Below are 17708 nucleotides of genomic sequence, written 5' to 3' on the forward strand. Positions count from 1 at the left end.
CCTGTTTTATTGTGAAACCTAACTCTCCTCTCGTTTCAGGCCCTTGACTTCCCGGTGTGTTTCCCGCCTGTCTGATTGTCTACCCCGCCCTAATTGTCTCCACCTGTTCATGTTTCCTCGTGTATATATAGTCCGCGTCTCCCTTTGACCTGTGCCAGATTGTCTCGTGCCATGTCCTCGAACCAAGCCTTGATTTATCGAGCTCTCTTGATCCTTGTCTCCTTGTTTGTGCTTAGTGTTTTTTGTAAGTAAGTCATTGTTGATTATTAGTATTATTCTAGTCTTAGTATTTGATTCTGTTGTTACTTTGTATCGAGCCAATTGAGCCCTTTTTGAGTTTTTTCTTTGCCTACCAAATTATCCTTAGCCTCTTTTGTTTGAACTTTGTTGCCATCCGTTGTATGTGCTGTTGTTAATTATCCTGAGCACCTTTTGTTTAATAAACCATTTCCTTTTTTTGAAACCTCGCTGTGGTGTCTGAGTCTGCATTTTGAGTCCTGAAACCTCGTGCCTCCGGGCTTGTCAAAAACTCAAAATGTCTTGTTTATTAATAAACACACGGTGCTCTACATTTAACATTAAAATGTTGTTTAAAATGACCGAAGAACAATCAAACATATTGAATTTACAGCAAACAGACATATTAAGCAATCTGGATGATCATGAAATCTGAAACACTGTAATTTCATGGTGAGAGAGATGAAGAGAAGAGAGAAGGAACAGTGTGGCCACAGTGCAGAACTCCATAGGGATTTCTCTTAATTCTGTAGTGAGCCAGTTCATCTGCTGAGGAAAAACACAGAATAATAATAACATAACTGTTTGGTTCCAGGTTTCTGGATGAATCTCATGTTTGGTTCAGTTTGGATCTCTGTCTCAGTTTCTGAGTTTCACTCTGTGGAGGTTCAGCCTGGTGAAGAAGTCACACTGCTGCGCTCCACCTTTAGCAGTCACACTTCAGTGGATGTGTCGAGTGGATTTATCCCACTCTGGACTGTATTTCAGTGGATTTTACTCAGATGGAAAGCCAGTAATTGTCAGTGCAACATATTTAAAGGTTCAAGGTTAGATTGCTGTTGTGTCTTGTCTGCATTTTGATTGGAAAGAAACAGATTTTTAGTTCCTGTCAAATGAAGACTGATCTCAACCTACGAGAGGCAGAATATTCCACAGACAGCTTCATCTATTGATCTTTGTTGTTGAAGTGTTTGATGGAATAACAAAGCTGACGAGTGTGATCCTGGGAGCTCTGATTATTGTCCTCGCTGTCCTCGTCTTTGGTTGTCAGATGTTCTTTTCTGTAAATCAGCTCATACAGAGGAACAGAACCCACAGCACAGTGAGGCGACCTGAGATTAAGACTGATCAAAGTCCATCTTTTCTGTGTTTCTGCTTCAAGTCATTTATCATTTAATGATTTTCTTGTTTCTGACAAACTCAGCAGGAGAGATGAGTGACTGTAAATGTTTTTATTGACAGAACCTGGGCTCTGATGCCCTGAACACCGCAGCGCCGACTTTCCATCTGAAAGGAAAAAGCAGCCGAAGGCCTCCATCAGAGGAGCAGCTGGAGTCGTGTGTTGTGTTTGCTGCCACCAGAGAGACTCAGGAAACATGTTGAACGACAGCTCAGAGAGGAAATGTTGCTTCATCACTTCATGCTGTCGGCCTTTTGTTTGGGTGGCAGTCAGACTTGCCATCACTGTAAAAAATCCAGTTTTGTAATAAACGTTGTATATTCATACAAACTGTGCTTTCTCTGCTTCAATGTTGATTCTACTTTGGAGTCAAACTCTCTTTGTCAGCTGTTTGATCTGAATGTGAGAGCAGAAGAACATGATTGTGTTTCATGGAAGAGGAGCCTCGAGGACGCTGACGAAGGGTTTCCAGTGAGAGTTAGTGAGTGAAGATCATGTCTCTGGTGTGACAGGAAGCAGCACAGTGTGGTCTGAGCACGACTGAGGTGAAAACCATCAAGTCCTAAAGGGCAGCAGTGAAGAACTGCTGACTCTTCTGTAAAGTGGTTCAAATCATGCAGCGACCACTGACAGCCTGAGAGTCTGTCACAAGTTTTCTGAGCCCGATTCAAGATTCAAAGGTTTATTTATCACAAAAACAAGGAATGTGTTTATTACTTTGAATGAATCTCTAACATCAGAAGTGTACAGTACCTTTAACATGTGACCTTATTAATATTCTGAGGGCAGTAAGTATGAAAGCAAAGCAAAAGGCTAACAGGCTGATGATAACAGCTTCTTGCCATTAACAACACTCCACCTTTCATCATCCTCTTTACAACATTTTGAATGCTGACTTGCTGAAAGCCATTTATTCAAATCAAGTGTGGACAGAACTGCTGGATTGTTGGTCCGTCTCTACTATTCTTTGTCCCTGTTATGTCCACCTCTCACGTCCTCACAACACGAGGGCCCGTTGTGATCTTCCTTGAAGCCGTGCTGCAAGAAGTTTACGTTATTCTGGAGTCACCTTTGAATTCTGTGCAAACATTAGAGCTTTTGTCTCCCATCTAAAAAATGAAACAGGCAAATTGTGGCTCATGTCATGCAGCCTTCATTAGACTTTGGCTTCAAGGATCACTACTGTTGATTTCATCTCTTTCAGTCTGAGACTAGACTTCAGTCAGTATTTATATCCAGTGAGCAGAGAAATAGAAATGCTGTGTGAGCAGAATCAGGCCCTCCCTCTTTATTTGTTGTAGGTGCTGTAACGAGTAGAATGACAGGAGGTCGTTCAGTGGGAGGAATTAATATCACTTAATCTCAAATTTAATTTTGAGAAAAAGATTCAACATTAAGGTGAACATACAGTTGTGCTCATAAGTTTACATACCCTGGCACGCATGGTAAGTGGTTGGGTCAAGTCATTTATTATCAAACAACTGTATTTACTCTTTTTAAATCATTTTGACAACAGAAACTACTCAAATGACCCTGATCAAAAGTTTACATACCCCAGTTCTTAACATCGTGTATTCCCCCCTTTAACATCAATGACAGCTTGAAGTCTTTTGTGGTAGTTGTAGATGAGGGTCTTTATTTTGTCAGATGGTAAAGCTGCCCATTCTTCTTGGCAAAAAGCCTCCAGCTCCTGTAAATTCTTGTGCTGCCTTGCATGAACTGCATGTTTGAGATCTCCCCAGAGTGGCTCTATGATATTGAGGTCAGGAGACTGAGATGGCCCCTCCAGAACTTTTACTTTATTCTGTTGTAGCCACTGACAGGTAGACTTGGCCTTGTGCTTTGGATCGTTGTCATGTTGGAACGTCCAAGTACGTCCCATGCGCAGCTTCCGGGCTGATGAGTGCAAGTTTTCCTCCAGTATTTTCTGATAACATGCTGCATTCATCTTGCCATCAATTTTTACCAAGTTTCCTGTGCCTCTGTAGCTCACACATCCCCAAAACACCAGCGATCCACCTCCGTGTTTCACAGTAGGGATTGTGTACTTCTCATTATAGGCCTTGTTTACTCCTCTCCAAATGTAGCGTTTATGGTTGTGGCCAAAAAGTTCAATTTTGGTCTCATCACTCCAAATGACTTTGTTCCAGAAGTTTTGAGGCTTGTCTCTGTGCTGTTTGGCATATTGTAAGCGGGATGCTTTGTGGCATTTGTGTAGAAAGGGCTTTCTTCTGGCAACTCGATCATGGAGCCCATTTATCTTCAAGTGCCTCCTTATTGTGCATCTTGAAACAGCCACGCCAGTTTTTTTCAGAGACTCCTGTATTTCAGCTGAAGTCATTTGAGGACTTTTCTTTGCATCCCGAGCAATTTTTCTGGCAGCTGTGGTTGTTGGTCTAGATAGATAGATAGATAGATGGATAGATAGATAGATAGATAGACTTTATTAATCCCAAGCTGGGAAATTGCAGTGCAGCAGCAGCATTACACACAGTGAAATAAGTGAAAAATTGTGAAATAAGAGTATAAAGAACAAACTATACATAATAAAATATCAAAATAGCGAGCAGTAAAAATTTATATACATAATAGTAAAATATCAAAAGTAGCAAACAGTAGTGATAAGAAGTATTGTTTTTAGCTGTTATTGTACAGTGTATGTGGCAGCAAAGATTTCCTGTATCTGTCCCTTCGACAGCGGAGCTGTAGCAGCCTGTGGGAGAAGGTGCTCCGCTGTCTGTCCACTGTGTGATGGAGAGGGTGCTGATCATTGTCCATGATGGATAGCAGTTTATTCAGCGTCCTCCTCTCCACCACAGTCTCAAAAGACTCAAGTCCGAGTCCAAGTACAGAGCCAGCCTTCTTGATAATCTTATCAAGTCTGTTGGTGTCGCTGGCTCTGATGCTGCTGCCCCAACATACAACAGCAAAGAAGATGGCGCTGGAGACCACAGACTGGTAGAAGATCTCCAACATTTTGCTGCACACGTTGAAGGATCTCAGTTTCCTCAGGAAGTAGAGTCATCCCCTTCTTGTACACAGTCTCTGTGTTGGATTTCCAGTCCAAGGTATTTGTAGTCCTCCACCTCCTCCACCACCTCCCCTTTGATCCGTAGTGGCTGTGAATGAATAGGTGTGATGCCATCGGGGCCTGCTGCCTTTCGCTGATTAAGTCTTTCCAGCTGCCTCTTTACCTGGCCTGAAGTCACCGTTGGGTGGTTAATGCTGGTGTCCTCAGTGGGTCCCATCTTATCTTAACTCACCTTATTTACATGTTAACTTTGTCTCATTCGCACAACATTGTTCATTGATTATTGTTTAGATCATTTGTAGCAGTAAATAAATTACCAAAAAATGCAGATTTTGATGGCATTCAAATGAACCAACTTTACTAATTTCATTGACATGTGCAATGACAATAAAGACTCTTGAATCTTGAATCTTGAATCTTGAATCTTGGCATGCTTAGAAAGCTGGTAGTATAGTTCATTCATTCATTAATTCGTTCACACTATTGAATGAAGTAAGTCCATCACAATGACATTTAAGGTTATGAAACTGTGGCAGAGAATGAAACAGACAGAAGACAAAGCTTTAACTTTGGTCAGGAGGCAGGAAGCAAAAATACAGCAAAACACGAGAAACAAAAAAGACAAAGAGAGTGAAAGCTGTCAGTCAGGGAGGCAGGTAGGGACTTCTGCTGGATGAGAAAGATGGTGTAACCCAGGAGAGAAAATATCACATCCAACTATTTCACATTCACTATCATTTTCTGTCGGTAAGAGAAAAACTGTCACTCACATCTATGAAAAGACTTCTTCTGTTGACATCTGGCCTGTTATTGGTTAGATGGCGCAGTTAAAGTTCCCTGTTGGAGGAAGTCAGTGAAGTCCCGCCCATCTCGTTAGTACGTTTAAGACCGCGCGAAGAAGCAAAAAGAGAAGAAAAGAGTGGTTGAGAAACACAGCAGAAAGTAAACACAGCTCCATAAAGTTGGTTCATTTGAATGTGACGCCGAGCAGCATTGAGGACAGCAGACAAGAACAGTGAGTGAGGCCATGCAGGGACCTGTGTGTCGGGTTAATGAGTCTGTTCGCAGCGTCTTGGTGAGAGGATTTTATCTAACATAAGCTAAACTAGCGTAGCTTCACTCCTGTAGCTGTGTGACAGTCCACATGTGGGACTGCAGGGAGAGAGCTTGTGTTGTTTCAGGCTGAAATGTGTGAGCTGCACCTGTTCACTTTGACTGCTCCAAAGGTTTCAAATCACCATTCATTACTGATGTTAGAATAATAAAACACTTGATACAATATGACGCTGTGCAGTTTAAAAGCAGCTCAATTCATAAGGAAAGTAATCGAGCTGTTTTTAGACAGGTTTTTGAGATCCCCTGAAGTGCCTTTTATCTTCCATTGTGGATTATCTCCTAAAGGAAGGAGATGGCGAGTCTCCACTGACCCTCATCATCCCTCATTCCTGAGGAGGAAAATATCTTCCTTCACTCCTTCATTTTGCAGTGTGGCCACATCGTGATGGACAGAGGCCATGTGATGTTTCTTCCATCTCATTTCTTTGAGGAGGAGGAAAAATGTGATGTGCGCTAAAAGGTGAGGAATGGAGAACCAGGGGAAAAGTGTCAAAGAGTGTGTTGTCTGTCCTCACCACCACATGTTTGTCTTTCAACAGTGGGGCAAAGTGATTCAGCACTTTCAGCACCGTGGACAGCTCCAGGCACTTGATGTGGACAGATGGAGGCTCTGGCCAGGAATCATTCTCTCCGATAGAAAACTTGACCACATTCATCCTCCTTTTTAAATAAAGCTTGAAAAATAGGATACTTCATCTTACAGGCTTTGAATGAGGGTTGCCAGATTTACATTTTGGTAAAACCAGATTCAGCACAGACAAGTAGATTTGATGGATTCTGAGTAATGTCAGTGTAACTCAGCTGTTTTGGTGTCATTCCACACAAAGACATTTTCAGTGTCACCACAATTATTGAATGAATAATGTTAAGAGACTTTGTGACAGCAATTAAACAACAAAAGCAGTAAAAAGACAAAAGCTGACAACAGCTGATCAAGGGAAACAAATGCTCATCTTTGTGCTAATCTTGTAGGGAACTTGATTGGTCCCTTGTCTGCAGTACAGCTTCTGATCACAGTGTTTCCTGGACTTCTGGGACTCTCAGTCTTGCTAACAAGTAATGAGTACTACTGACTGTATTGTACCACCTGGCAGCAAGGTAGTAGAAAAAATAAGCGAGCACAGTCAGTAAGTTAAGAGGCCACATCAGTCACTGATTCAGAGTTTCTTCCAGCTTCAGATCGTCTGACTGGCGTTTGTGGCGTTCACTGACTTGCCAGCTTTCTCCAGATGTTTCATGAAGCAACAGCTGCTTTTTCTGAGCTCCACTAGACCAAACTAAAGATAACAGAGGATGTTCTGCAGTGAAGCAGCGACCAGGTGAACCTGCTTTATCTCTTATTCTGTCTTCAACACTGAAGTTAGATGTCCTTTGACCCAGTTTGTCCAGGTGTTATTAGCCTACAGGTACTTACAGAAAGGATGCTAGCTAACAGTCTGTTTCAGTCATATGTGTTGAGTCAGCAGGTGACACAGGTCCAGCACAATGCCTGTCAGACCAGGGGGAATGAGCTGCTGTCTGAAACGTGTTCAATTAGAAATATGGCTCCATATTTGACAAGTGAGCTATAGCTAACAACTTTAGCAGCTAACTTGGCTAACTGCGTTAGTGCTTATCAACCCATATAGAAGCACATACGTTGGTTTCAGACATACAAACATAATGGATGTTAGGCTACTGAACACATGTTGGAGGGAATAATTGATTTTCCATCAATAAATCAATAACATGTCAATAAAAACAAGACTGTGAAGTGTGAATCAGTCTAGGTACAATTAGCAGAGGTCTGTTCCTTCATGATGGTTGCTGTGGTTACTGGTTGCTGTGAGTCCATAAACATTCCAGAAAGTTCTTAAACCGCCATTTTATTCTGCGACTTTGGAGGAGAAAGTTTGAGAATAAGAGAGAAAATATTCAACAAGAGCTCATCGAGAAAAGGACCCAGCTGACCCCAGTTCACTGCTGTTACTGTTATCATGGAGAATGTGAGAATAGAAGCAGTTTCTAATCATTCCCACTTTCATTCAGTGGCCAAGTCTGTTCAGTGAAATCCTGCTGCTGCTTTTCAAGCTAATTGTTCCAGTGTCGACTTGTTGAAAGTTTAATGTGACATTGCAGGCGATTAAAGAGATAAAAAGAAATATTTGCGTGCAGAATTCAACATATTTGTGATGAATTCAGTAGAGTCTGTTTCTAAAACTTTCTGTTAATCATTTCAGTCACACCTCCATGACCACAGCGACTGGAGGAGAGAGCCCAGCAGGAGCCAGAGGAGCACCAGCACCACCACCAGCAGCAGCACCAGGGTAAGACACCTGGCTTTTTTCTAAAATTTCGGCAAAGTTCAAATGCGATTTGCAGATGTTTCCATTGAACAGTGTTTTGCGAACCAGCCGAAATTCTCGTAAGTTCTCGGACGTCCCGCGAGATGTGTGTGCGTGCTGTGCGTCGGGAACACAAAGCTATAATTTAAAAGCACATGTGTGCTCCTGGCCTTGTAGGATTGCGCATACTCTAATGCACACATGCTGAAGATGAAGTAAAGTAAAGATCTGTTGACTTAGAGTGATCACTGATTTTAATGGTCTATTATTTATCACTTTGTTATTACGCGAGGCTCGCTCTGACAGCGTCAGCTCGCGCCGGCGGAGCAGCAGCAGAATACAGGACTGTGAATTCCTGAAGTGTCCTTTGAACATATTTTCTATCAGCAATTATGTGTAAATATTAAAATTAATGGCGTGCACGCGTGTCTCTCACATAGCTGAGGTGCACACACTCATCACCATCGCAAACACCGTGCTGTAGCTACATCTGTGCGCACGTACGTCTTTAGAGTTCATCTCACGATGAATGAAAACGGAATGATTAGATTTTGCAAAGTGCGCACAGGACGAGATCACAGCTGTCAGATTGTCTTTAACAGATCAGCCAGCATGACAGCTGGAACAGCTGTAGTGTTTTTGTCTGCTACTTATTGAGATCCAGAAAACATACAAAATACAATACAAAATTATATTATTTATATTAGATATTTGAGAGGATTTTTCGAAATTTAGGTGTTTCCATTACCGTTTTTTATTGCGATATTAAGGATTGGCACATTTCTAGGGGCAATGGAAACGCAGCTACTGAAAGGATGCACACAGGAAAAGTGTGGATCCTGTTATTTTCAACATTTACTACATTTTACATGTTAGCTGACAATTGTGGACATTGAAAGTGTCTTTTTGATGACATCTAGTCGTCCAAAAAGCAGAATTCCTCCAAAAAAGACCAAAACAAAGATTTTTATGAGTTGAAAAGCACAATATCATTATGAATTATCAAGCTCTCCACTAATGCACTACACAATCAACCCTGTTTTGACTTTGAACACTTTCTGGAACAACACAGTGTTTTGAAAATGAAAATGTGGACGTCTTTTAGTCAAGATGAAGACAGTGTTTGCTCACAAAAATCCCAAAACAATAGTCAAAAGTGATAAAATGGAAATAAAGAAACAGTGAACAAGTAATCACCCAGCTGTTTTGTTGAGGGAATTTGTGTCACTTCAGAGTTCAGATTGTTTGCTGATTTGGTTCATCTTTGATGGCCTAAACAACAGCCACACTCATTACAGACATAATATGAAACCTTTCCACATTCAAACGTCTAAAAACAAGGAGACCTGTGTTATATTTGATGTTGAGTTGTGTGCTTCCATTATCCCAAATGTTTCCAACAATGTTCCCACCCAGAGGAATCTGTCGTGTTATTCGGGGTCACGGTGCGTTTCATTTGGTGTCCTGTCGATGGCGTCATATCCCCTTTACCCCTCTAGTGCTGTACGTTGTGGGGAAACACGGGAAACAGCGGATGAGGCGTCAGAGAGTGAGGAAGGAAGTTGTTGAAGCAGCTGGTCAACATCTCTGTTGTTTACTAGTGTTTGTGTTGCTCACCAGTGGCGAGCTTGATGACTGATTTATGTTGTTAAACAATGAAGACAACAGTTCCTGTTGGCTCTAATTAGCTAATTATGTCATTATGGGATGTGCTGCAGTGGCTTTTGCTGTTGCTTGGAGACCAACCACAAATAATTTCAAGCTGAACTGAAGCGTCCCCATAATGTCGGAGTTGTTATTTCTTCTATCGTCAGCTGATGTTGGTCAGAGCAGACTGAAGTGGTGATGCTGTGTTCATGTCCCATCTAGTTTGACTGGAAATATGAGCTGCTGATTTAAGATTTCATTTTTCACAGTTTGTAAAATAATGACTTTTACAGCACAAGTAAAGTGTTCAGTTCTTCCATCTGTTTCCTCAAGTGGAACTTGCACTTTGTGCCAGTATATGTTCTAGCTGTCGTGTTCCTCTCATAGTTGGCTGTATATATTTGTGAAGTAAGTGTACTCAGCAGTGTTCAGCCTTCACTGGAGCATTTTGTCATGAAGCAGATGGATCCACTGATGTTCCAGCAGCAGTCTGAAAGGACTCTAACTGAACTAGTCTGACCTGGTCCTTTGCTTTGTCCCTCTGTTCATGTCTCTAACAGGCTGCTGGACGCAGGAGGAGACGGAGGGAGCGGGAGAGCGGCTCCGGAGACGTCCGGGAGCCTCCGCGGGGACGACGGCGGGAGCGGAGCCCCGTCCCCCAGCCCCCCGCCCAGCCTGTCGGTCTCCCACCCGCTGCTTTTAATGCAGTGGCGGAGATGCTGATGGCTTGGCTCACAGACTCTCCATACAACCCAGAGATGTGAGCCTCAGGCCAGGTGCAGAGCTCCACAGCTGGAGCAGCCAGTAGCTGCAACAGTAACACACACACACGCACACGCACACGCACACACACACACACACAATCCAAACCTTTTTTTCCGGATTTCAGCTTTTTATTTCCTTCTTCTAAAAAAAAAAAAAAGAAAAAAAAATCTTCCTTAAGTAGATCAGTTTGAACTCTTTTTTCTTCCTAGTTTTTAGATCAGTTTTGTCTCATTTCTTCTTTTCTTCAGCCGACCTTTAGATACCTTCACACTTTGTTTGAAAAACTTCTTAAAAACTTACTCCCTTTCTGTCCTTCTTTTAAAAAAACAAAAAAAATTCTTCATTAGCATCCACTGTGGATAAGTTTGAACTCTTTATTGTTTTCTTAGTTGATCAGTTTTATCTCTTTCATTCATTTGTAGTTTGTGGGTGAAGTTAGTTTAAACTTGTTCATTTTTTCTTAGTTTGTAGAAAAGTCTTAACTCTTTCATTCCTTTTTAGTTTGTCGACAAGCACTTAAACCATTCAGAGATACCTTCTACACTTTGTTTAAAAAGCTTCAAAAATACAAAGATCAAAGTTTAGGTCACTGTTCACATTTCAAAGGGAAAAAACAAAAAGTATTGAATGTGAACATCAGCAGCTGTTGTGTCAGAATCAGGAGTGATAAAATTACTAACAATTTATAGATTAAATTTAAATTTCATTTAATTTGACTGAATGATTTTGATCAGGAGAAACAATTCAAGTTTGACTTTTTCAGTAACTTTTGACTTTGGAGAAGAAGGAAAGAGCTTTAAGAGGGTCTGCAGACAATGTTCCATTCAAATCTTTATTTTGTTGGAGTGCAAACATCACAGACGTCAGACGACCTGAAAATATTCTCTCATAATGACACTAATTAATACTGAAATGATTTAGCTGTGTGTAAATTGACTGAATTCTGAACAAATATTTCAGACATGAAGTGTTTAAAGCTTGTTCATGTCGTGTCTTTTTGAATCTTGACATGAGAACATGAACAGTAGGAAACATGTATTTGGATGGAACATTGTCAGAGGGTTGGGGTTAGGGAGGGTTAGACCCTCCTAAAGACCTTTCCTTCTCTTCTAAACACTTCAACACAAAGTCATGATAACATGACACAGAAAGTTAATGTGCTTCATTTCATTCATTCCTGAGAAGCAGCAGCAGCAGATTTTGTAGCAGCACTAACAACACTGTGTTTGTTGCAACAGCAGAACTAAAGCAGCTTTTGAAAAGGAAACTTTCAAACGTATGAACAAACGTGTTAACAACCTAGCTGCCACTGACTTGCTGCTGTTTTCAGTTAAAGAATAGTGGTGGATGAAGGAGGCAAACACTCAACCGTCACCCTGGAGATCAGGGTTTGTGTCCCGTATGAGTCAGTTCTTATTAGTTTGGTCAGGTTGAGGCAACAAAACGTCTTCTGTCAACTGTCACCCATTGGCTGTGATCCTCACACACGTCCATGTTCTCATGCAGTAAAAATCCAGCTGATAACTGATAATAGTCCAACACAACAGAAACGACTGATAACGCAGAGAAAAAGTGTCATGAGGAGATGAACAGCGACAGTGACTGTGGCATCTCCTCTGCAGCGATGGCAGCTGCCAGTAACAGCTGCAGATCAGTGGCAGCTGCCTAAAACAGCAGAGTCTGCCGTGTCACGTGGGTGGCAGCTGAGACTGCCACCAGAAGTGCTGCTCCCTCCTTTTCCATGATCAGAAATGCTGTTGTGTTTTGACCCTCAGGGCCACCGTAAGAGGGAGCAGGAGAGCAGCTCCAGGAGAGAAGACAGAGAGACCGTAGCCCCAGCCCCCAGCCCTCCACCTCTGGTCAAGAGAGGAAGCCAGCAGGAGATAAAGCCCGGAGCCCTCCAGGAGCCCGTCTGGCCCGGCCCTTCCGGGCCCCAGCCTGGTGGCCCCCCACGTCTGCTTTGAATGCAGTGGTGGAAATGCTTCTTGATCGGCTCACAGAATCTCCACAGAGCTCCACAGCTGGAGCATCCAGTAGCTGCAACAATACCACACACACACACACACACACAAACACACACACACACACACACACACACGCACACACACACTCAAAAATCCTCCTCAGTATGTGTCACAGAGGGGGACGAATGGGGTGTGTGTGTACCTGCCTGCTCCTAATTATCATGCTTCTCATAATGTGCAGCACGTGTGTCATCAGGTCACAGGTGTGCTCTCTTTTTCAGGTGACGGCAGACGGGCGGCGCGAGCGGCGGAGAGCGGATGAGCAGACGGCAGCAGACGCACAGGGGAAACGCTGTTTGAGCAGCGCCGGTTGGACGGCTGCGACAGCGAGAAGTCTCGTTCCAGGTGCGGGTGGACGGCGTTACAAGAGCGATCCCGACGCAGGACGTGCTCACCTGCTGCAGGGCTGAAGGAGCTGTTGCTGACGCCCGGGGGGAAACCGGGCGCCACTCGCCAGAGAGACGGTGAAGACGCACAGTGCGAGCGGGGGGAAGCTTCAGGTGAAAGTGGAAGGGTGGGGACGAAGTACGATACCTTGGCAGGATTGTGTCAGCTGACGGAAGTAGGATGGACCCAGCTGATACAGTCGCAGTCACAGCCCTGAAAAATAAACAGCCAGGTACTGTTGGTGAGTTGAGAGCCATCTTGGGACTGTTGAGTTATTATCGGCAGTATATCAAAGATTTTTCACGTCTTGCCAGCCCCTTGTATGACCTGCTTAAAGCACCTGCACAGGCTGAGACCCCTCACAAAGCAAACAGGAAGTGGCAAACAAAAAGAAACGGCAGAGGAATCCAGCACAGCCATTGAGTGGAAGGATGTGCATCAGTCAACCCTGGAACAGTTGATAGACTGCCTCATTCAGCCTCCTGTTCTAGGCTTCCCAGAGTTTTGCAACCCTTTATCCTCCACACTGATGCTTCCAGCCAGGGACTGGGTGCAGTATTGTATCAAAGACAGGACAGAAAGCTGCGTGTGATTGCTTATGGCTCACGTACTCTAACTGTAGCAGAGAAAAATGATCATCTACATTCGGGAAAGTTAGAGTTCTTAGCCCTCAAATGGGCTATCACAGAGAAATTTTGGGATTAGCTCTACTACGCACCATTCTTCAGCGTGTACAGTGACAATAATCCACTTACCTATGTACTGTCTACTGCCAAACTGAATGCTACCGGTTGCAGATGGGTTGCAGAACTGGCAGATTTCCACTTGACAATCAAATATGGCCCTGGAAAGGAAAATATTGATGCAGACAGTCTGTCCAGAATGCCTTTAGACATGGAAGCATACATGAACGAGTGTTCAGAGGAAGTCAGGATGAATTGAGTGTGTCTTGGTCCATGGGTGTCTCAGTCAAATGTGCAGCAGTAAATGAAGGCGTACCCCTCATTCCACTGACAACAGACCAGATCAAACAAGATCAAAGGAATGATCCCACCGTCGGACCAGTGATTCAGTACAAACTTGCTGCAACAAAGCCATCAGGCCCAGAACTAAGACGACTTGGTGCACAATGACATGTCTTCTCAGAGAATGGGACAAGCTGAATGAAAGTGGAGTGATGCACAGGAAAAGTGTAAACAGAAGTCAGCTGGTGCTTCCAGAGAAGCATAAAAGCACAGTGTTAAAAGAACTCCACGATGAAATGGGTCATCAGGGTGTAGACAGGACTACGTCACTGATTCGGGACAGGTTTTATTGGCCCCATATGCAACGAGAGATCGAGGATTATGTCACAAAGAGATGTGTGTGCCTAAAACTTAAAAAACCAAGCCGTGAAACAAGAGCACCACCAACAAACATAGTCACCACTCATCCGTTTGAACTTGTCTCTGTCGATTTCTTACATCTCCACAAGTGCAAGGGTGGTTATGAGTACATTCTCATCGTCATTGACCGTTTTACCTGCTTTGCCCAGGCATACGCCACAACTTCCGAATCTGGAAAAACAGCTGCAGACAAAATCTTTAATGACTATGCATTGAGATTTGGCTTTCCAACAAGAATACACCATGATCAGGGTGCTGAATCTGAAAACCAACTGTTCTGACAACTGAAAAAGTACTGTGGAGTCGCAGGTTCAAGAACTACTCCCTACCATCCCCAAGGGAACGGGCAGGTTGAGCGGTTGAATCGCACTCTACTTCAGATGTTAAAGACGCTCACAGAGAGACAAAAGACCAACTGGAAAGAGTCACTGAACAAACTGATTTATGCATATAACTGTACTCGCTCTGAAGTTACAGGTTTCTCACCCTTCCATTTGTTGTATGGGCGCTCTCCACGACTGCCAGTTGACATGCTTTTCAGCCCCCCCTCAGTGCACGGAGATGGTAATCATCACAGCTACATGGAAAAGTGGAAACAGGGCATGGAAGAAGCAGATGAAATCACAAGGGAAAATGCTCACAAGGCTGCCATGAGAAGTAAGAGACAGTGTTACCTCGGCAACAATCCAGACTGTTTTTCCCTGAGACACTGAATCCTGTGGAAAACACGCAACCTGAGCCAGAGATTAACCAAGAGCCGACAAATCAGGAGGAGAACTAACCAGAACTGGAGGATACCAGTGTTGAGGATCTGCCTGCTGTCCCCTCACCTGTGCCAAGTGTTTCCAGCAATGAGGAGCTCCAGCGGCCGAGGCGACAACACAGACGACCCAAGGTTTTCACATATGATAGACTTGGTTCACCAGCCTGTTACCACCTGAGAACTCTGCAACAGCATACCACCTGTACTGTGCCGTGGACATATTCTGTGCAGCCATACCACTTCCTACACTAGAAACATCGCATACCATTGAACTGAGAGTATGCACACACAAATGGACTGTTGAACACATCACACACACACAAATGGACTGTTGAACACCTCACACACACAAATGGGCTGTTGAACACATCACACACACACAAATGGACTGTTGAACATATGATGGACTGTGGTTACACTTTTTTTGTGACACTTTCCAACCAGTCACATCACACTCATGAACCTGTGCTAAAGGAGAGTGTTGCTGAGTTGGACATGCTGCACAAACAGAATTGTTTAAAGGGCAGTGATGGACTATCAGAGGACTGTTTGAAACTGGTTTGCGGCTTGATGGACACTGTTGATCAAACTGGACTGAAAATACAGGAGCACTGAGTATGAACTCAAATGAAGGAATGTATGAAAAGAGTTCCAGTCTGTACTTTTGCACTATATAAGGTCATATGTAGCAGAGTCACAGTAAAATTGTGCCTTCAGTGTTTATTGATGATACGCAGCATGACACCCCTTATTTGCACTAGAAGTCTGATGTTAAGATGTTGGATGTGACATTTGATAAGTTAAAGGTGATTTGAATAAATAAGAAAATAAGTTAAAAACATTTCATTGTACATTGGTTATATAATTTAGTTAAAAAAGACATTGTGAATAATTTAAAAAGTGTTAAAAACGTGTTTTCGAGGACATGGCGTCCTGATATTGAATGTGATTTGAATGTGATTGAATGAGTTTTGTTTCAATGATATCAAACAATTCATGACTAAAGAGTGAGCCAAAGAGTTGCTTCATGTTATTTTCCTCGTCTCTCTCTTAACATTATTCCCCTTATTGAAGGGCACAACATGGACTCACCTTTGAAGACTTTCCTCCTTTTAGACATTTGTAATAAAGAATTACTTTTATGTCAAATTTTCCTCTCCTGGGTTTTGTTGCCTGGTGTTTCTGCTCCCCAACAGAAAACGGTGGTGTTGCACCCTGTCGCAGTATAATATTCCATTCATCTGGTTTTCCCACAGTTCATGTGTCAGTGATAATGACTGGAATAAATATGTGAAGCCTTTTCTACTCTGATAGTTTTCCCATGTTCCACCAAGTGGATTCATACACTGACGATGTTAATATATGAATGGAGTGAATGAGAAGGTGTGTCATGTGACAGCACGTCACACTGACTTCAGCCACTAGAGGTCAGGAGTGCAGAGTTTGAAAGTGGTTTGATGATGTTTCTTGAATTGACAGTCTGCTCTTATTTGAGTGATGTTGAAGTCATGTTCTCATGTCTCCTGAGCTCTGGAGGCTGAAACTGGTGGAACACATTTTCAGTCAGCTGTCTAGTCCCTGCAAATCTTTCCTGGGAACATGAGAATAGAAAAGATGGACAAACAATGTGGAACAGTTTCAAGTGATGAACAATATCCAACATGAACAATAGGAAACATGTGTTTGGAACATTGGGTTGGGGTTGGGGAGGGTTAGACCCTCCTAAAGACACAGACACAGAAAGAACATTCAAGTGCATTTTATTCATTCCTGAGTAGCAGCAGTCGTAGGATTTGTTGGCTGGACTGGAGGGGCTTGGGAGGGAGGAGCACTCTGAGGGATCTGGAGAGGAGCACGAGGAAACATCTTGGGAGAATGGTGAGGTTTCACATGCATGAAGCAATGAGGACAGGACGACTTATTGATGGCTTGGACCCCAATGCCTCATGCATGTCAAGATAATAAGGCCATGTTGCAGGAGTTTCCTCCACCCATCACTTCCACACCCAGTGGGCGGCTTCTTGCTTCCTGTTACAAACAATGGCATGTCAGAAATGTGTTCATCATCCTCAACAGCCATGTTTCCATTCAGTAAGACTGAAGCATTAAGCTTGGATTTCTTTTTCAGGTTCCCACAGACGTGCTGATGTTGGTGTTGACGTGGTCTTAATGTGGCGGAGCCTCCACACAAACATGCAGACTGAGTGACAGAGGGCAGAGGGAGGGTGTAGTCTCTCTCTCTGCTTGTGTGGCACCGTCAGTTCCTCCTCGGTTTCCTTTGATTATTTGATGCATTTTCCAACACGAACCTGCCATTCTGAGCCCACATGCACACCTACAGTACTGTCACTACTGATGGACACATGTCAGACCTTCTGATGTTCTCTTGTGTAAATACTTCACTGCCTTTTCTTCAATGAATGACTTTATTTCATCTTTGAAACAGTGTGTCTCCCGTTCTCCCTCGTGGCCTGAAGAGCCTGGTTGTGACAAATGGCCCTTTCTAAACACTTTGTGACAGTCGGCAGTGAGTTTATGACAAACTTGTTGGAGGCTTCATGAAGGTATTTTTCCTCTGTAGTATCTCATCATCTTCTCATTTCCAGGTGACTGTCTGTGCTGCTCATGAATGAAGCTGTTGGCCTGTTAGAGCTGCTGTCTGCTCTTGTCATGTTCCTCTTATTTTCTCTGTTCACTTTCATCCACTGAAACTAAAAGTGGGCTCGAGAACTATGAATGTTTTTGAAAAATGCTTTCAGTATTTTGACATTGAATGAAATCTTATGTGCTGTCAGAGCTGTATCACAAGAAGAGCCGTGAAGGAAAAGTTCACAATCATCATTTGTGAT

Source organism: Chelmon rostratus, chromosome 23 (assembly GCF_017976325.1).
Source record: "Chelmon rostratus isolate fCheRos1 chromosome 23, fCheRos1.pri, whole genome shotgun sequence".
Taxonomy (NCBI): Eukaryota; Metazoa; Chordata; class Actinopteri; order Chaetodontiformes; family Chaetodontidae; genus Chelmon; species Chelmon rostratus.